General features: G+C 46.8%; 1 long non-coding RNA gene across 1 annotated transcript; it reads left to right on the forward strand.

The window, feature by feature from the left end:
- Positions 1-12,113: 12,113 nt before the first annotated feature.
- Positions 12,114-18,180, forward strand: LOC146863379 (uncharacterized). The gene is made up of 2 exons (XR_014978248.1): positions 12,114-12,383; positions 14,556-18,180. It is a non-coding gene; the product is annotated as an uncharacterized LOC146863379 (long non-coding RNA).
- The last annotated feature ends 3,679 nt before the right edge of the window (positions 18,181-21,859 follow it).

Here is a 21,859-nt window from a genome sequence, read left to right on the forward strand (position 1 = left end):
TGTTCCTGGCGGAACTGTTCTTGTGTGGGCCCCCCTTCTTGCCGCCACTGAGCCAGATCCGGAAGGTCCTGGTGTGGCGCGTTTCCTTCGGTAGTCGGGTCCGGGAGGTCGGACTCGCCGTTGTCCTCTACGGGGGCAACCGGGGGCGGAGGTGCTGGCCATTCGGTTTCTTCTGATCGGGGGGCGGCACGGGCGGCCATGGATCGGGTGGTTATGCAGGCCCAGTCTGGGAGGCCCAGCATCCCCAAGTGCTCTCTTCTCTCGACGGTGGCCCACGGGGAACTCTCGAGGTCATTCCCCAGGAGGCAGTCCACGGGGGCATCGTCCCGGACCGTCACCTTCAGTAGGCCGGAGACCCCTCCCCATTCAAACGGGACGCAGGCCATCTTACACATGCTCTCAGAGTTGTCTGCCGAGCGGACGGGGCAGAGAATGTTCGGTAGGATCTGCTCGGGCTTCACCAGGTGACAGCGGACGGCCGTCACGCTGGCGCCGGTGTCACGCAAGGCCTCGGCTCTCTGTCCATTAATGGTCACCCACTGACCGTATTTTCTGGTGTTGGCGGGTAGGGGAGCCCGCGGAACCATGTCTCTTCCCCCTAAGCATGCCAGGACCATGGCGGCCGGTTCCCACCCTTGCTGGGCCGGCTCATACTCCTCGGGTCCCTCCGATGATGGCTCTTCCCCTAGGGCAGCGGCAGCTACCTGGCGGGGCTTGGGCGTTTGGTTTAGCGGGCAGTTCGGATCATTGGCGTAGTGGCCTAGTCGCTGGCACCGGTGGCACGTGACATTGGCTCGGTACCCAGGCCGCAACGGGGGGTTGCCCCGGCCGGCCGGGGGCGGGGTGCTGGCCACGGGTGTTGCTGGTAAGGCGTCTCTCCCTCGCCCCTGGCCCCCTCCTCCTCCCCGAGGACGGTGCTGGCCTTGGTTGCTTCTGTTCCGGTCGTGTGGCCCTTTCCGGCCCACTCGGGTGCTTTCCCACCTGTCAGCTTCGGCGGCGAGCTGCCGGGGGTCAGTCAGCTTACTGTCGAGTAGGTGCTGCCTGAGCTCGATGAAACAGTTGTTTGACAGGTGCTCCCATACCATAAGGTTGAAGAGTTGTTCGTAGGTGGTGACCTGACTTCCCTTGATCCAACCCTCGAAGGCCCGGCTGAAATAGTTCACGTATTCTACCCAAGTTGTACCTGGGATCCGGGTGCAATCTCGGAACCTCTGGCGGTACATCTCGGGCGTGAGGCCGTAGCGGGTGAGGAGGGCAGCCTTCATGTGGTCGTAGGACGACATTTGGTGATCGGGGAGCTGCAGCAGGGCATCGCGACCCTCGTTGATAAATCTCCCCCAAAGCCCGGCTCCCCAATCACTCCGGTCGATCCGGTGGGAGGTCATTGCGATCTCATAGGCTTTAAACCACTGCTGTATGTCGTCTTCTCGGACATACTCGCGGACCACATCCTTGGGGATGTGAACTTTTTTCTCAATCGGCCCCGGGGTGTGTGGTCGTTCAGGCACCCCCAGTTCCTTATTCTGTTTGCGCAGTTCTATTTCCGCCAGTCGGCGCTCGTGCTCGAGCGTTATTTTTTTCTCTTCCAGCTCTCTCTGTCTCTGCTTTTCTTCTCGTTCCTCTCGAAGTCGCATATGCTCGAGGTTGAGTTTCTGTTCAGCTAACTTGAGTTCCCCATCCATCTTGAGTCGTGCCATCTCTAATTCGTGTAATCTGACTCTGTCTCTTTCTCGTATCTCCTCCTGCGAGAGGCCCGTTCCCCGCTCCTCGGGAGCCGTGGCGTTCCCCTCTGGTGTGATGCTGTTTTGGTCTGGTGTGACGCTGCTTTGGTCGGAGGGTCCTGCGACCCCAGTTTCTGTCCATGACTCAAGAGCGCGCTTTAGATCATCCTTGGTACTCAGGCCGGTGGTAGCAATGCCAAGTTCTATGCAAAATTGTCTCAGTTCGCGGTGGTTGTATTCTTCTAATTTCTCCATTTGGAACTTCTCGGTGGAGCTGCTATCTTTGGTCGACATCGTGCTTTGTCGTGGGGTGAGCTACTCTCTGTACGATTACGCGTTGATTCGGATCGCGCCGCTGGCCACCAATGTTAGAAAAGGTAGACGGACCGGGAGGGTCAGCCGGGGTCAGGAGGAGAGGTCTCCGGGGAGAGCCGTCTCCAGCGATCGTACAGACAAGTAACTTCCCCCCCACAGACAGATATCACACACGGATAAGGTTCAATGTTCTTTATAAGCACTTATTTAAGGTACGGTTGAGTGGTACAAGGAGGTCTGGACTCAGGGGTCCCCTCGATTAGAGTCTCGCAAGGTAGGGAAGGGGGTAGCGGGACAGTCTATTTACCAATCAGGTAGTTCGGATGAGATGATGATGAGCTCACAATCCTCGAGCTTGGTGGTTAGGTGGTACGGGCCGCGGCAGCGCCAGCAGGTCCCGGTGTGGATGGTCGATACAACGGGCCGCGGCAGCGCCAGCAGGTCCCCGGAAGATATACGGTCCGCGGCAGCGCCAGCAGGTCCCGGTGAGGATGGTCGTTACAACGGGCCGCGGCAGCGCCAGCAGGTCCCAGGAAAATGACTGTTGCAGAAGGCCGCGGCAGCGCCAGCAGGTCCCGGTGATGATGGTCGTTACAACGGGCCGCGGCAGCGCCAGCAGGTCCCAGGAAGATGAAGGTTGCAGAAGGCCGCGGCAGCGCCAGCAGGCAGGACGATGGTTCACAAGAGCGGGCTACGGCAGCGCCAGTAGACCGTCAAGGCTGAGTTCACTCGGTGTCTCTCGACTCCAGGATACAACTGCCTTCCTGCTCCGGAGCTGCCTCAGTTATAGGGCTGGTGCCCTTTGATGTCCGGACCCTCGCACTTGGAGGTCGGAGGGTCCGGGATGAAGGTGTTCAGACACCCAGCAGGGGGTGGAGCCAGTGCCTGGGGGAGCTGGGGGCGATCGGCACCTGGCGGGGGAGAGCCCTTGACACTTCGTTCTCCCATTGATCTGCCAAGTGGTCCGCTCACCTCCTGGGTGGATGGTGGTGCCGGGATGTCGGGGCCGGCCAGGCCCGGGGTTAGGGTCGAGGGAAGGCCATGCGGCCGCGTGGTGCAGGGCCCAAGATGGCGGCTTGACCCGGCCGGGGAAGCCGGTGGGGCTGGACCCCGTGATGAGTAGAGGTCCGAGGGCAGAGGGTCCGTCGGGGGACGGAGTACAGGTGCTTGTTGCGGGGATATACCAGGTGGGCCGGGGTTCGGGCCCTGTCGAGCGGGGAGGGAGCAAGCCGTCTGTGAGGCCTGTCCAACATGTACCAATAATTGGCTCCGTTTGATGAATCTCCATGAAGCGTTCCAAAATGGTGCTACTTTTTTACTAGTTTGTGCATGGAAAGTTTCGGGATGGTCCATCAAGAGGAGGTTGAGAAAAAAGGGGGTTCCAAAAATGCAAAGTTCCCATGCATTTTCCATAGACTTCTTTAGACACAGCTACAGCAAAAACTGCTCAACGGAATGACACCAAATTTGTCAGGAAGCTGGATCTTGGTCCACAGATTGTGCTATTTGTGATTTGGTGTAAATCTTTTCATTAGTTTTTGAGAAGTTAAAGTTAAAAGATTAATGTGTATCTGGATGGTTGGATCGGCGAGAGTGTCGATCGATTCTTGCAGAAGCAGCAATTTAAAATAGAGCATTATGATAGGCCAAGGTAGCTTTCTTTCCCATCAGCCATCTTGTTCCCGCGGGAGTCAGACTACTGTGGGAGCTAGCGCTCTGATTGGCTGCCAGCCATTACAGGACTCTGGGATTCAGCCCCCTGTCCTGAACAAGTTATTTTTTTTAAATATAAGGGGCAAGGTAGGGCTACCCTGATCACCTAGGCCCCATGGAGGGGACACAGAGGGAACCCTTGTAGGAAACTAGGTTTTGTTGCAGTAGTCCCCCTACGTTTTGCCTGGTTTTGATGCAACTTTGTCTGAAGCACACTGGGTTCCTACTAACTAGGTCCCCAGTGCCAGTGTTCTTTCCCCCAAAAAAGACAACTGGTCACTTGATTCCCAAGTGGCCAGGCCTTCAGCACCTCTGTAAGTCCAAGAAACAAAAGCAACCAGAATGACCGACCGAGGTCCAGCTCAACCAATACACAGGTATTATTAATAATCTATCAAATAGGTGCAAAAACACTTCCTACATCCGTCATTCAAAGATGTGAAACGAATCAAAGCATAAATCCAAAGATGGAAGGTGCACTCATTGTGTTTGAACACATTAAATCAAATAGTCCAAATAGTATAGTATTTCTTTCCTTTTATTCTTGTTATTCTTTTTATTCTGATTATTCAAACACGAACAACGCACAGCCAACGCGTTTCGTTCCGTACAGGAACTTCATCAGGGCTGTAATAATCACAAACACAAAAGATAACATTTAAAAGAACATATATATGTGATAATCATAAAAACAAACATGTAATACATAACTACTCAATCTTTAGAAGAAATGGCACATAAAAAACACATACATATAAAAACTCCTAGACATGTGGATATGTACATATACATAATTATAACAAAAAATAAAAAAAGTCATTACAAAGACACATACTTTAACATATAATTCAAACGACTGGACAGTACTTCATATTAACAAACAAATTGTGTACGGATGATACAGGGATCATATATAGCTAACATAAGGTATAAAGAAGAGAGATAAGCAGGAAGAAGGGAAGAGAAGCAAAATAAAATGTACAATTTAAAGTGAACAAGAAAGGTAAGAAAATATATAGGTGAGAATAGAATCTAAGAAATCAAAAAATACAATGTGCAAAGATATCTATATAGAAAGAGATAAATATATATAAATAATATAACCAAATCATTAATATCGTTTGTTATTGTCACCCTCATCCACAGACGATGAGTAGTGCAATGTCTCAAGTATTTAAAACAATGATTAGTATAAAAACCAATCTGCGGAAAACCCACTAGCATCTCACCTCTTCAAGGAGAGTAGATTATAAGTAAAGTACTCCAAAGACGGTATATATGCTCCTTTAAGACTCATTTCGTCTCAAACAGAATCAATAAGCCATAGGAAAAATATTACATTCCTATATGAGAATAAAACACATTATCAATAGAGTATAAAGAGTTTCTGGGTGAAAAATATCCCTGAATGGTAAAAAGAGAGATGTTAAGTCACAAACAATAAAAGATCAATAAAAAATCCACCTCAAGTGTTTAAATATAATAAAGATGACCAATGATAACCCAAAGGCTGGTTGTGATGACCAATAATGTCCAACCCAATATATTAGTCTCATCATACCAACAGGAGCCTATCAATATGGTGAGACATAAACCAATACAGTCACCATGGTACATAAATGCATAGATAAAAATATATATTCAGACGCACGAATGAACCAATACGCTCACCTTGCGTGTTGTCATCTCATATGTCAATTAGTACACAAAATAGACCCTCATATGATCCAAATGATGAGATGCATTGAAGATAGCGATATTCCTAAAGGACGTGCAGTGTAAGCCTGTGTAAACACGATAGGTAATATCAATGGTAGAAATTCATAATTACAGTTAGAGGTCTTTTACACGTAATACATGGACCCCCAGAGAAACACCACAAACGGGATCATGACCCCCGAAAGTATTTAGAGATTTGGCAATACTGACAGAGGATGTTAAATATAATCCTGTCTCAAGACAGGATCCAATGTTGATTAGAAAGTGCGTCTGACGGACCCTTGCTCCTGGACTCTTGGCCTTGGGCTGTTGTACTGTCTCTAAGCCCACTGTTCGCCGGACCCGCTTCGCGGGTCCCGCTTCACCGGAATTGCCACTGGGGAATCTGTGGAGAGGCTGTGCAGTCTGTGTTGTGCTGGGGCTTTTGGGCAGGGCTGCAAGCGTTTCTGCAGGGACTCCGTTTCCCAGGAGTCCCTGCCTGGCCGATTGAGAACACCTGGCCCGCTCTCCCTGTCAGCCCCGCCCCCTGCGCACAGAGTGTCTTAAAGAGCCTGCCTGCCTCTTACCTGCGGGATCCAATGTTGATTAGAAAGTGCGTCTGACGGACCCTTGCTCCTGGACTCTTGGCCTTGGGCTGTTGTACTGTCTCTAAGCCCACTGTTCGCCGGACCCGCTTCGCGGGTCCCGCTTCACCGGAGTTGCCGCTGGGGAATCTGTGGAGAGGCTGTGCACTCTGTGTTGTGCTGTGGCTTTTGGGCAGGGCTGCGAGCGTTTCTGCAGGGACTCAGTTTCCCAGGAGTCCCTGCCTGGCCGATTGAGAACACCTGGCCCGCTCTCCCTGTCAGCCCCGCCCCCTGCGCACAGAGTTTCTTAAAGAACCTGCCTGCCTCTTACCTGCGGGATCCAATGTTGATTAGAAAGTGCGTCTGACGGACCCTTGCTCCTGGACTCTTGGCCTTGCGCTGTTGTACTGTCTCTAAGCCCACTGTTCGCCGGACCCACTTCGCGGGTCCCGCTTCACCGGAATTGCCGCTGGGGAATCTGTGGAGAGGCTGTGCAGTCTGTGTTGTGCTGGGGCTTTTGGGCAGGGCTGCGAGCGTTTCTGCAGGGACTCCATTTCCCAGGAGTCCCTGCCTGGCCGATTGAGAACACCTGGCCCGCTCTCCCTGTCAGCCCCGCCCCCTGCACACAGAGTGTCTTAAAGAGCCTGCCTGCCTCTTACCTGCGGGATCCAACGTTGATTAGAAAGTGCGTCTGACGGACCCTTGCTCCTGGACTCTTGGCCTTGGGCTGTTGTACTGTCTCTAAGCCCACTGTTCGCCGGACCCGCTTCGCGGGTCCCGCTTCACCGGAATTGCCGCTGGGGAATCTGTGGAGAGGCTGTGCAGTCTGTGTTGTGCTGGGGCTTTTGGGCAGGGCTGCGAGCGTTTCTGCTGGGACTCCGTTTCCCAGGTGTCCCTGCCTGGCCGATTGAGAACACCTGGCCCGCTCTCCCTGTCAGCCCCGCCCCCTGCGTGTCACGTCTGACCTATAAGAGTGGTGCTTACTTCCGCTGCACGGGAGCGTCCCGGGAGAAGTCCTGGACAAGGGCGGGACCGTCTGTGGCCGTCAGGGGCCGAAGGAGGCTGGGCTGGGCCCGCTCCTTGACATTGCGCCTCCTGACTACTTGTTACAGTACGTTCCCTGTATCTAGAGATCTCTGGTGTTTGCTTATATAGTATTGTTTTTTTTAAAGCTCGTTGGCTGCAAAGTATGTCTTCTCCTTCAAATACCACTGCCCAGATCTCTACTCAGGCCGAGGTGGGGTCAGCCATCTTGGGTCCTCTAGACAAATACTTTAGTCGGGTAACCCAAGATATTGACAAAGAGATCGCTTTGGCGGAGAGGCGCCCCGAGCGTAGGTTATCTATTGAACTCCTTAAAATTCCTTTGGAGAAATGGCCACCTCAGGGTTTCCCGGCATTGGTTCCTCCCCTGTCATCCCTAACCCTGCCAGCTGTACTGGAAACGCCTTATGCTTTTCCCCCTTCACTAGAGCTGTTGGCAGGCTCGTCTGTGGGTCACGACGTGCCCATTTTGCCTTCTTCCTCGTCCACTACACCAACTTGCTTACCTACAGAGCAGGTGACCACTGCCCAACCGAGTGTGTCAACTCACATGGTTAAAACTAAACCAAGTAACAAAAGAAGTGCTGCCCCGAAGCAGTGATATCTTCCCAAACATCCGGAAAAAAAAATAAGGAAGGTTGGAATATGCTTGCGCCCTTCTTGCGAGCCTATTGGGGCTGGCTCTGGTGGGGTTAAGATTGTCATGGACGGAGTTGTTCCGGCTAGTCCCGTATCTAACATGAATGACCCCTCAGCGATGGTATTGGCTTAGACCTTATCTTCTGCTCCATCCCTGTTTTTCGAGTTGGAGAGGCTGATGAGGTCTCTCCTGACTCCTATTGAGGAACGAGTTAAAAAATTAGCTGATCGGTTAGATCAGTTCGAGCAGGCTACTCTAGATAACTTTTTTTCCACCAAATCCCTAATCAAGTCCCACCCTAGGACGGGGGATAGCATCAATCTTCTGAAACCAAATGGCCAGGCAAATGGTGTGTCCATCGCTGAGCCTCCTCCCCTCGTAGTCAGCATTGCAAGTAGGCCTCAGTCGAAAGGACAAATCCCCATGACTAATTTAGATTTGTCGGACCGTCCAAGTAGTAATACCACTAAAAAAAACAAGTTGCCTGATACTGTGGTTATGGGTAATAAAGATAGCTCCAAAAGTGGCAATCCTGTATCTAATGGTTCCCAACCCTCACCAAGCATTTCAATACCCCGTCCTGGCGTTCCTGTTAGGGGTAACAAAGACAGTTCCAAAACTAATAACACTGTATTGAATAGTTCCCAACCACTACCAAGTATTCCAACATCCCGTCCTGCTGCTCCTGTCATTAGCCTGCCTAACACCTTCCCGATGAAGGCACCTCGTAGGATACCTCCTATGAATCTTACCCCAGATTCTTATCCTTTTGTGGTTGTCCTCACTAATGTACCACCTTTGTTGGCCGGGCAAAGAGAATCCTTCCAGATGCTAAAAAACAAGGTAATGCACTGGTTAAAGGCAAATAGACCACTGCCCGGGGAAGTGGACGGGCTGATTATTGGAGTAAGAAGGACAGACTGGATAGGTTGTACTCCTAAGCACTTGGGGGGGGGAGTGTATAGTTGTTAACTTCCAAGATCCTAGGGTGGCACGTCTGATTACGAAGCAAAATTGGGGCACAAGCAGTGGTAGAATTGGTGTTGTTGATCTCACATTTTCTTATCCAAGACCAACAGGTGTTCAATTTGGTATGACCAGTGAATTAGGTTGCTATAACAATCTCCCCTCCCTAGGGTTTGTTCCTTTCACTATACCCTTACAACGGGGTAACTTTTACAATGGACCAACGTACAATCGTTTTGAAGTGATGAAAGATCTGGGGTGGGTTCATTGACCAAATTCCGATTATTCCACGAACAGTAGGGAAGGTATGACCCGTTGGGATATATGTGGGAAGCCTGTGTTAACTGTTTTGACTAAAAACGTGGAATTAAATGAAATGAGAACTGGTTGGGAGACTGTGATTTTGGAGGAAACATGTGGGGAGTGTATTCCAATTTCTGGGGACTCTGGAAATGAGGAACTAATTACACTTAGCACTGTTGGCACCCAAGAGGTTGATCACAACACTGAGGATACCAACCGAGAGAGGGAGGGGTACGACGGAATCTTAACAAACGACTTTGGGATGTCCTGTGTAGGAGCAGTACCCATGGACGGCCCCAATTTAGGTAAGTTTTTTTCATGGAACATTGCGGGGCTGAGTAGCAAGCTGATGTCCCAAAACTGGATGGATTTCGTCAATGGCTTTGAAGTTTGTTTATTCCAGGAGACATGGGCTTGCGACCCTATATTTCTTCCTGGCTACTTAAATTTTTCAATCCCGGCCAGTAGAGGCGCTAGGGGCCGACCGATGGGAGGCCTTACAATCTGGGTAAGGCAATGTCTTCAAATAACAATCAAAGTGATGGATCTGGGTTGTAAGGACATCCAAATGCTAAGAATAGCCTCAGAAAAGTGGGGAGGGATAGATATATACAACATCTACGCCAGGGGCAGTACCACTGGGAGTTCACCCATTCTAGAGGCTTTGTCCACTTGTTTGGAATCGCAGTCCCTGGGTAACAAAGTTGTAGTAGCTGGTGACCTAAATAGGACTTTCGAACCATTGGATAGTTCGGATGATCCCCTAGGGCAAGAGGAGGATACGCAATGGGGTGTTCCGACTTTAAATCTGGCTCCTGTTAAGCGGTGGACGAAAGATATATTACAACTGAATGCCATTTGCCTGGAACATGGGTTGAGAGCCCTAAATGGGAGGACGAAGGGCGATAGGGAAGGTGCCTGTACATTCGACAATGGTCATAACCAAAGTTGGCTAGACTATGTCCTTTCCAGCCTCAATTTGTGGCAGTTGGTATGCGACATGAAAATCGAGGGTAGACTGGAAAGTGACCACAATCCCCTCTGTGTGACCCATAACTGGTGGATGGCCATATCAGGGAACCCTCAATTAAGTGACGGCCCAATGTCTACCATGGCCAATGACATGCGCAGACTTAACTGGCCGAGTGTATTGGCGAATGCAGAATCTATGGACTTTATAAATTCCGAGGTGGATGCTGCAATCGCTGCTATGGAGGCTGCAAACCCCGTATTCCCAGGTTCTAGGGAAATAACAGACATACACAACAAGCTCTTTTCCCTTTTAAAGCCGCATTTCTTGAGGTCCCGCTAGATAAATAGGAAACAACCACCTAAACCAGCTAGGTGGTTTAATCATCAGTGCAGGGAAGCCAGGTTAAGCTTGGGAAGAGCAATCAGGAATAGGGACAGGGCAGCGATTAGCGAGGCTAGGAAGCACTACAAGGTTAGCGTATCGCTAGCAAAAAAAACATGGGATGAAAAGTATTGGGCAGAACTAAAGGAGGCCTCGGGGGCTAAGGATTCCAGGTTATTCTGGAATATTGTCAAGTGGGGTAGAGGTGGAACTCCAAATAAACCCGACAATAATGTCGCTGAGGGTGCCTGGGTGGATTATTTCAAACCCCAATATGCTGAGACTACCGAGTTTAAGGATGTGGAAGTAATTTCAGCTGTATTCCCCACTGGGAATTTATTTTCCCCTAAAGAAACTGAAGTTGCAATATGCACTGCCCAAGGGGGAAGGGCCCCGGGTCTAGATGGGATACCCTCTGATGTTTTCATAAACGAAAAGGTGAGGTGGGTTAGGTATGTATTCCTTTTGGGAAACGCTATTGCGAAGGGAACGGCAGTCCCAGAGCTATGGAAGGGAGCAAATATTATACCCATATACAAAAAAGGGGATCGGTCCCTCCCGGCCAATTATAGGCCGATAAGTTTGATTGCCACTATCCAAAAAATGGTAGGGAGAATGGTGGTAAACCTATTAATGGATTGGGTAGACGAGAACAACGCCCTGTCCCCTTATCAGGCAGGTTTTCGGCGGGCTACAAGCACAGTCGATCAGGTGTTTCGCTTTGCTCTGCTGCAGTGGGGGACGGTGGTGCTCGGCGAGGGCAGCCTGTATGTTGCCTTTGTCGACTTGCGGGCTGCCTTCGACCTGGTCCCAAGGAGAAAGCTCTGGGCAGTTCTGAGCGAAATAGGTCTTCCGGCTGAGTTACTCACCTTGATAATGAGGCTGCATGAGTGTAACTTCGCCAAAGTTCAGTGGGGTATGAATGGTCAATCATCTGCCGACTTTCCGATTGAACGCGGAGTACGACAGGGGTGTGCTATGGCCCCCCTGCTTTTTTCCCTATTTATTAACGGAATTGTGGCTCGGATGCTGGATGCCAGTGTCGATGCACCTTCGTTGGCGGGCCTCAGGGTTCCGATCCTGATGTTCGCCGACGATACGTTGATTTTATCCAAAACACCGGCTGGCTTGCAGCGAGCTTTAAACATCTTCGATCTTTTCTGTGGGGAACATGGCCTGGAAGTTAATGTGGGTGTAGTGAATCAGCCACCTTTGTGGTCTGACACCCTATGATGATCCTCAACCACCACCATTCTGTACTGACTTAAGTGTGTTATGTTACCTTAGCCTTAATGTAGGATGGGTGTGCATATGCCTGCTTTTCTTCTGTCTTTTAGTGGAATAGTCTTTCCAAGAATAGAAGGTATGGGATGTTGAGGTGCAGTCTTGTGGGTGGTGGTGCACACATGTGCTCAATGTTGTATACTGAGGGATTAAGTGTATAATGTTATTTGGGTTAGGTGAATTATGACTTTGACCTATTGGCTTTGACGTAGTCTAATGTCATTCTGCCTTCTGACTTTACCTTGCTTCAAACTTTTCTGTGTGCACAGTGGTGCTCGTACGTTGTGTGGATGAGAATTATAGGTGCAGACTATTGCCTTTGACAGGGCCTCATGTCTGACTCTGCCTTGCTGCTGCGTGCACAGCTGTGCTTGCAAGTTGTTTGGGTTATTCACATTCAAGGTCTTGGTGTTTTCCTGAGCGATTGTTTTTGTTTAGTGTACTGTGGAAGGCCTTGTGAGAGCTTCGTCAAGACAGAGGCTGGAAGAAGTGCGAATGGAGGAAGAGACTTGAGAGCTCCTTACTGCCATGGAGATGCTTGCTTGGAACTTGGCCAGTTCTGGTAAAATTCCTCTGGCGGTGGGAGGAGGTCTTTCACGAATCTTCTAGTGTGTTTATAGCTGAGGGTTGCAGGCTGAGAAACTGGGAGTTTGGATTCCGAGCAAGGGCAGACGTGTCTATCTCGGATTGAACCCTGGCTTGCTGAGCTCTGATCTCCGGCTGTAATTCCCCCAGTCAGAAGTGGGCAGTGTATGCACCAGGTGATGTATTGAGTTGTGTGGTTCTTTGATCATTGGAGGTGTTTTCTTTGTGGTGTGGGAGGTGCACATCCAGAGTACTCCTCTGCTCTATATATATGTATATCTTTCTGATCTCTTGCAGGACGTCCAGTGTACCTTATCTTATATCAGTTATTGCTTGTTTATTCATCAGTATTATAGTTTGCTCAGTTATTGATTCATGCCTTTAGATTATAAGTTTGCTACATATATTTGAATCTTATGCATTTGGTATCTGAGATAGCCTTTGTTTAGAGAGTATTATGTAATAAACCCCAAGCCTTATTCTAAAAGTGATAGAGTCTTTGCATTTTGTTATTTGCCTCCCAGGTGGGAGTGCAGGGATTGGGTGTGGCTTATTGGTGAGAAGCTACATTCAAAACATTTTGGCGTAGTCGGTTGCAGGATCTGAACATTGATTTAAAAGGGGAAGAAATACGGTTTTTTTTTCGGTTGTTTTTAGAAATTGAAAGCAGACTCTTAGATATCAATTGATTTATTTGCATGGGGGTAGCCCATATGATGTGCTGGCTCGTGAAGTGAGCTAATTGTGCTGAGTTAGAATTGGTGTGTGTGTGTGTTTAAGTGTGTTTTGTAAAAAGTGCTTATAAATAGCTTGCTACGTGAGGCAGAAAGGGCTGGATCCCTTTCAAGTGTTTGTTAAGGAATGCATATAAAATGTTTTCAGTTGCAAAGTGAATGTAAGATGTCAGAGCATACTCCTGATGCGTGGGACTCCCTTGAGATTACAGACTCCAGAGTTGCAATGAAGGGTGTTAATCAGCAGGAGATTAATGACATTTTAGACAGAGACAGCGGTGTTATTTTAAATGTGTTGGTTAATATGCATCAAACATGTGGGCATTTGCAAAAAGAACGTAGTGAGTTGAAAACAGAGCTAGTTGATGCCCAGTTTGACAATATATCTTTGAAGACAGAATTAAACGTGTACCAGGCTCTGAAGCCGTTTACTTTGACCAGCCAAAATGATTCAGATATGATAAATGTAACAGAGAATGCAGTCAGACTACGAGATACACAGACGGTTTTAATTAATTCTTCTGAGGAGCTTTTTCAGCCACAAAGGAATGTGCAAGAAAGTAAACAGACTAATGTTTTAGGCTTAACGATCACCGGTTGCGGACATGAATTAGACATGACAGTGAATGATGCATTTTGCTTCGAAAGAGAAATGCAACAATATGATTTTGGATGTGAACAGCAGATTGTGTACAATGATTACAGGAAAGTGCAGGGAAATGAAAGGTTACTTTTAAATTCAGATGCTGGACAAATGCAGATGATTCTGTGCTTTCTGGCACCAAAAGATTGTGGACAGAACAGCGTTACAGAAAATGTGGTTTGCCTATGGGAGATTGCAATGGTTGTTAAGTGGCATGTACAGACAGAAAAACAGTTTGCACAGGATTTAATAGAAAGTCCTGAAGTGGAGTTTGAAACACAAGATTTCCCAGTGAAGGTGCCCTATGTTATAAAGGAAATTAATTTGAAACAGTACAGAATGCCAGATGGGCGTGAAGGGATCAGTGAGATCATTCAGGGCTTGACAGATTGAGGTGGTGACCCTAATTGTGTAGCATGTGTGCAAATATACCTTCTTTGACTGATGCTGTCCCAGATATTGTTACAGAAGTAGCATGGGACTTGATATGTGACTTTTGATATTGCCAATGCTTTTTTCTTTTTGATATGTCAAGAGCAGTTTAGTTTTTTTTTCCCATGAGGAGAGTCGCAGAGCAGACCAAAGTTGGCAAGAGTGCAGATCACTTCGACCTTGAAGGAGATAAGGTGCAAGCTAGAGACAGCAGAGACGTCCCTGCTTGTTATGTTTGGCGAGGGGCCATTTGGTGTCCGCAGAGATTTGTGAAGGGGGGCAGCACCTGTGAGGGGTGCAGTGAGAGAAGTGAGAGAAGGAGACTGCCCCAGCCCTTCTTGCTGTGTAAAGAAAAAGAGAGATTTTACCAAGAATTCACAGGCTAAAGCGTTGGTAGTATTCTTAGACAATTCCCCAGAGCTGGAGGAGACCTGTGTAGACAGAAATTAAAATATTGTATTTTTAGAACTGCAAGACGGAAGAAGTGTACTTTTGAAAAATGTTTTTTGCAAGAAGAGTGATGCTTGTTTCTTTTTCAGATTCGCCCAGTTCTCCGCGTGTGAGTGGGACTCCCTTCTCCCGTGTGAGTGGGGCCCTCCCTCTCCCCTCCCCTCCCCCGTCCCTTCCCTCCCCTTCCCCCCCCCCAAGCCTGGAGTGATCGCCAGACCAGACGGTGGCAGCTGATGCCTGTGGCTATCCAGACTGGATGGGGTCCTCCCTTGTCAAGGAGATACAGCTGCTGATATATACCAGAGAGCATGATGGACTGCTTCTTCCCAAGCAAAAAGGGATCAGCGAAGTGTGGAACTGTTTCCTTCACGTGAGGCTAACTTTACATGCATGGAGGCTGTGCATCTTTCACACAGGGTGACTCCTTATATAAAAGTGAAGAAGAGGGAACTACAGGATGTGCTTTGCCAGAACTGTTTTATCAACGTGAAGTTCAGATGCGATGGAAGATGGCTGTGTGTTTTTTCACACAGAAGGACTGTTTTTGTTTTTAGGGATGGAGACCAATAGAGACGCTTTGCAGCGATCAGAGTAGATATTTTCTAAGTTAGTGAACAGTAATAACCTGTAGCTGTTGCTACAATATATGAGTTTGGCAGTGGAGTTTCCAGTTTAACCATTAGAGGCATTAGGAGCATTCAAAAGCTTGATTCATTTATTTTGTGTCTTCATTTAAAGGTGTATCCAGATATCTATGAGCTATTTCTAGATGCACCTGAGTTATTGCTTCTGCATGTATTTAGAGAATGCAGACTTTATTTGCTCTAAAGTGATTAGCATATACTTTTGATGAATTTTTCAGATTTGGAATGGAGCATTTCGATAATAGTTGTTTTTTAGTCATGATTTGTTTTGAATTATGTATTTTTGTGTAGCCACTTCAACACATGAGTTGCTGTTTCAACATGTGCTTTTTAGTAGTTGTGCCTTTCAATTCAGAAATGTGGTCTTAAATGATTTTGCTTTCAGTTGAGATATGCAGTGCTTCAATGATAGTTTTGTTTTTTCGTTATGATATACAGTTGCTATATGCTTTGCAATGATTTCAGTTTTGCAGTTAAGAGATGCAGTGCTTCATTAGATTTTGTTTTTGACATATGTGAATGGTGATGATCAAGGGTCATGGGGTGCAATGTAGTGAATCAGCCACTTTTGTGGTCTGACACCCTATGATGACCCTCAACCACCACCATTCTGTACTGACTTAAGTATGTTATGTTACCTTAGCCTTAATGTAGGATGGGTGTGCATATGCCTGCTTTTCTTCTGTCTTTTAGTGGAATAGTCTTTCCAAGAATAGAAGGTATGGGATGTTGAGGTGCAGTCTTGTGGGTGGTGGTGCACACATGTGCTCAATGTTGTATACTGAGGGATTAAGTGTATAATGTTATTTGGGTTAGGTGAATTATGACTTTGACCTATTGGCTTTGACGTAGTCTAATGTCATTCTGCCTTCTGACTTTACCTTGCTTCAAACTTTTCTGTGTGCACAGTGGTGCTCGTAAGTTGTGTGGATGAGAATTATAGGTGCAGACTATTGCCTTTGACAGGGCCTCATGTCTGACTCTGCCTTGCTGCTGCGTGCACGGCCGTGCTTGCAAGTTGTTTGGGTTATTCACATTCAAGGTCTTGGTGTTTTCCTGAGTGATTGTTTTTGTTTAGTGTACTGTGGAAGGCCTTGTGAGAGCTTCGTCAAGACAGAGGCTGGAAGAAGTGCGAATGGAGGAAGAGACTTGAGAGCTCCTTACTGCCATGGAGATGCTTGCTTGGAACTTGGCCAGTTCTGGTAAAATTCCTCTGGCGGTGGGAGGAGGTCTTTCACGAATCTTCTAGTGTGTTTATAGCTGAGGGTTGCAGGCTGAGAAACTGGGAGTTTGGATTCCGAGCGAGGGCAGACGTGTCTATCTCGGATTGAACCCTGGCTTGCTGAGCTCTGATCCCCGGCTGTAATTCCCCCAGTCAGAAGTGGGCAGTGTATGCACCAGGTGATGTATTGAGTTGTGTGTTTCTTTGATCATTGGAGGTGTTTTCTTTGTGGTGTGAGAGGTGCACATCCAGAGTACTCCTCTGCTCTATATATATGTATATCTTTCTGATCTCTTGCAGGACGTCCAGTGTACCTTATCTTGTATCAGTTATTGCTTGTTTATTCATCAGTATTATAGTTTGCTCAGTTATTGATTCATGCCTTTAGATTATAAGTTTGCTACATTTATTTGAATCTTATGCATTTGGTATCTGAGATAGCCTTTGTTTAGAGAGTATTATGTAATAAACCCCAAGCCTTATTCTAAAAGTGATAGAGTCTTTGCATTTTGTTATTTGCCTCCCAGGTGGGAGTGCAGGGATTGGGTGTGGTTTATTGGTGAGAAGCTACATTCAAAACAGTGGGTAAGACCAAGCTGATGGCCTTCTCACCGAAACGTGGACCCCGGCCTTAAAATACTTTTGAACAATTGTGAGCTTGAGGTGGTTACTGTATTTACCTATCTTGGGGTGCAGATAGCAAACAATCTAAAATGGTCCCAACATATAGAAAAGACGGTCTTGAGGCATCAACAGATTTCGGGGGCACTTCGGGTGGAACACAAAAAGTCTAAATCAAAGCCTATAAAACCAGTCCTGGCAGTGTATGATGCCAAGGCTATTGGCTCTGCCCTATATGGGGCTGAGCTGTGGGGTTTCGAGAGGCTTCTCCCCTTGCAAATATCGGAGAATAGGTATCTCAGGGGAATCACGGGTCTCCCTCAGAGTACACCACTAATCCCGCTTGGTCTTGATTTAGGGAGAAGATCAGTTCGTGACCGAGCGCGATTGCGCCCGATTCTCTATTGGAGACGCCTCTGGACTACCACAGAGATACGGCATTATGCAGAGGGGTTCCTTGCCATAATTAAAGCTGACACCTTTCATGAAATAGTTTGGTTAAAAAATCTTAGGACTGCTTTAGGTGACCTCAGCCTCTCCAATTTATGGGATAATCCATCTGGGGAACCCTTTCCAAACAAAAATATAATTAAAAGCTTATATTGGGATTGGATAGATGGCAGACTCTGGAGTAGAACGAGATCAGATACAATGGCGGGGCGTTTCTTAGAAATCAAACTGTGTCCTGCATTGGAACTATACTGGGACAGTATTACTAATCCAGGGGATAGGAAGCTTTTCTTCCAGTTAAGATTAGGTGCCCTTCCTCTGAGATCACTGACGGGTAGGTGGAGGAGTTCAACCACCTCGTGCTGCCCTGTGTGTGGTGCAACTGAGGAAAATATAGGTCACTTTCTATTCTTGTGTAAAGCTTATGCCACCCCGAGAAGAGTTTGGTTAGCTCCTGTTTGTAGAAATCTAGGGACATCCAGGGGTGTTGAGGCGCTACGAAATATTTGCACCGTCACTGATATGCCTATTGTTCTAGGAACAGCAAAGTATCTGGGGTGGGCATGGTCCATTAGACGGAGGGCAATTTCTATTAATGTAATATAACTGGGGTATTAAGTGATTTCTGTGTAAATGTACACCAAAGATTTTTATTGTTTATGTACGCACAACTGTTTTAAAAGTATGTATAAATAGGAAAAATTTTAATGTGATGTACTTTAAATGTATGTTTGTACTTTTATGAGTATATTCCTCGAATAAAGCTTTGAATAATAATAACTAATCATTGTTTTAAATACTTGAGACATTGCACTACTCATGGTCTGTGGATGAGGGTGACAATAACAAACGATTTTAATGATTTGGTTATATTATTTATATATATTTATCTCTTTCTATATAGATATCTTTGCACATTGTATTTTTTGATTTCTTAGATTCTATTCTCACCTATATATTTTCTTACCTTTCTCGTTCACTTTAAATTGTACATTTTCTTTTGATTCTCTTCCCTTCTTTTTGCTTTTCTCTCTTCTTTATACCTTATGTTAGCTATATATGATCCCTGTATCATCCGTACACAATTCGTTTGTTAATATGGAGTACTGTCCAGTCGTTTGAATTATATGTTAAAGTATGTGTCTTTGTAATGACTTCTTTTCTTTTTTGTTATAATTATGTATATGTACATATCCACATGTCTAGGAGTTTTTATATGTATGTGTTTTTTATGTGCCATTTCTTCTAAAGATTGAGTAGTTATGTATTACATGTTTGCTTTTATGATTATCACATATAGATGTTCTTTTAAATGTTGTCTTTTGTGTTTGTGATTATTACAGCCCTGATGAAGTTCCTGTACGGAACGAAACGCGTTGGCTGTGCGTTGTTCGTGTTTGAATCATCAGAATAAAAAGAATAACAAGAATAAAAGGAAAGAAATACTATACTATTTGGACTATTTGATTTAATGTGTCCAAACACAATGAGTGCACCTTCCATCTTTGGATTTATAACCTCTGTAAGTCCCTAGTAAGTGCTACCTCTGGTATCTAGGGAATAGGTACTAAAGAGGGTCCCTAAAATGTGCAGCATATCTTGTGCAACGCTAAGGTACCCCATAGGGAGCAGGGTCAAGACTGATTTGCATATGGCTAGGTCCAAACTGTCATGGAATGGTGAGCAAACAAATGATGGATTTAGGCCTAGATCTCTGTACTGGGGGTGAGTGTTTTGAGATTGTTCAGCAATCCGTTCAACATTTGTTCCTTTTTGCAGTTGTCACCATAAGTGGGACGGGTAATCCCAGATGTGAGTCCTGTGCTCACCATGCCACCGAAGTCAAGCTAACCTGTCTGATGAGGTTTGATACCTTGAAACCGGTCCTAGGATGCTTGTTTCCAGTGCAGGGAGGACATGGCCTGGCAGATCAGCCTCAACTGTTTCCATGAAGAGCAGTGTCAAAACTGATTTACATACGGCTGGTTCCAAACTGGAATGGACTGGCAAGCAAATGAGCAACAGTGGATTTAGGCCCATATCTTTCTACTGGGGTGAATATTTGTACTTTTTTCAGCATTCCTTCCATCATTTTTTTTTTTTTATTTGTCACCCTAAGTGGACAGGCATGCACAGATGTGGGTCCCCTGCTCACAGTGCCACCAGAGTCAGGCTATTCTGGCTGATGAGAGGTGATACCCCAAAACCGGTCCTAGTTCTGCTTACTTCCGGTGCAGGGAGGATCAGGTCCGGAAGGTCGGGCTGGACTGTTCCCATGGGGAGCAGGGTCATGACTGATTTGCATATGGCTGGTTCCAAACAGGAATTGTGTGGTGAGCAAGAAAACAATGGACTTAAGCCCAGATCTCTGTAGTGGAGGTGAGTATTTGACATTGTTCAGCATTCCGTCCATCTTTTGTTCTTTTTGAGTTTGACATCTTAAGTGGGACAGGTATGAAGAGATGTGGGTCCCATGCTCACCATGCCACTGGAGTCAAGCTATCCTGGCTGATTGGGGTGATACCCTAAAACAGGTCCAAGGTGCTTGTTTCCGATCCAGGGAGGCCCTGGTCTGGCAAACTGGAATTGTGTGAAAGGCAAAATAACAATGGATTTAGGCACAGACTCTGTACTAGGGGTTGAGTGTTTGACATTGTTCAGCATTCCATCACTCATTTATTCTTTTTGCACTGTAAGGGAGCCAGCACAAAACTCTCACAGACTGCCACTGGATGCTGTGTGACAAGGTGCACTAGAAAGTGAAAACATATCATATCACACTTTTGTGTACCATGTCCCATAACACTGCATGTAATATTTATGTCACCTCTACAACAGGCCTTACATCCTTAAGGCAGGGTGCCTTACATTACATGTGTAAAGAAAGCAGTGGTTCTGTTGGGTGAAAGAATTTCTTTGTGCATGAAGCATAAGTCATACGCTGTCTGAACAATATGCAATGTTTAGTTATAAGCAATATATTTGTGGATAATATAGATGCATATATGAATGACGTAATCTATATAAAAAATCAGATTAACATACAAACCGTTTGGTGTGTTGCTTATAACTAAACATTGCATATTGTTCAGACAGCGTATGACTTATGCTTCATGCACAAAGAAATTCTTTCACCCAACAGAACCACTGTTTTCTTTACATTATACTGCCCAGGTTCTGAGGGATACTGGGTTACCCCACTGTTTGTATAACTACTCTTACATTACATGTGAGCACATATCTGCATGAGCAGGTATGCCCCTGTGCTGGTCAGTTCCATTACTTCCAATACAAGTGATCAGGGAAGCCATTTAAAACATATGCGGGTCACTATTAAAAACGTGTTCCCCATCTAAACGATGTCTTCACTGAAACCAGGCATAATAAATGTCATATTAATAAACCTACGCTGATTCTACTGACTGATTTATTAATACATGCACCCAGGGGACACCTTATAGTGAGCCTGCCCCCACAGTGGAGTTTCTGACCGCCCCCCCCTCCCCTCCCCCCCTCCTTCCCCGGGGTGAGGACCTTTGCTCTCAGGAGGTCAGGAACAAAGAATACTCTGGCAGAGTAGCTGCAAATTAGCATTACAAGGTGTGGAGCTTCAAAGAGCCCACCGCTTTTGGTAAACGAATCTGACCTCCCTCACAGGAGAAAAAGCAGAGCCCTCTGACCGGAGCCCTTTTGGCACCTGGACGGTAGGGAAAATTAGTTGTCAGGCAGGTGTGTTCACCCTCAGGCTAGTGCCACACCTAAGGTGGGCTACCTGCAGTGGATACAATTTTGATATGGCAAACCTAGGAACTCTGGGACAGGGTCATGCCCACTTCCCAAAGGAAGTGATCATAAAGGGGTATTAGTGACCCCAGGGTTAAGTAGCCTATTGGCTACTACCCTACGCTCCCCTAACACTGCTAAATCTCTTATTTAGCAGAGCTCCTGGCACCAGAAATGCAGAACCTTCTGACCTAAAAGAAGAATACAGACATCAAGAGTCGCAAGAACAGAAGATCAGCAACTGACTTGACACCAACCCTGCAGGCCTGTCAGCTGTCCTTGACAATTGCACCACAAAACTCCTGTACCCCCTTAGGGTGCTCATCCTTATATGACCAGTTTCACTGCCCAAAGATCTGCTGCTGCCCCTTCCTTGCGCCTTCTAGAAAGCAGGAGAGTGCTGTGCTCTGTCGACAATGGTAATTAGCACTCTTGATGAACAACTTTCTTCTGTAAGGGACGGCCTTGCAGCCCAGCAGCACCAAACCTGGGGTCCTCCTTCCAACTACAGCAATTAGAGCAGCAGGACATCTGATCCCCAAAAGGTAAAGAGACACAGCAGGTCCTGGGCCTTTCTGCAGAAGCATCTGGACCTTTCATAACATGCAGTTTGCACATCATTTTATGGACACTGCTTTGTAGGAATATCACAGACAGGTATGGTTTAACTGAG

The sequence above is a fragment of the Triturus cristatus genome, chromosome 2_2 (genome assembly GCF_964204655.1).
Source record: "Triturus cristatus chromosome 2_2, aTriCri1.1, whole genome shotgun sequence".
NCBI lineage: Eukaryota > Metazoa > Chordata > Amphibia > Caudata > Salamandridae > Triturus > Triturus cristatus.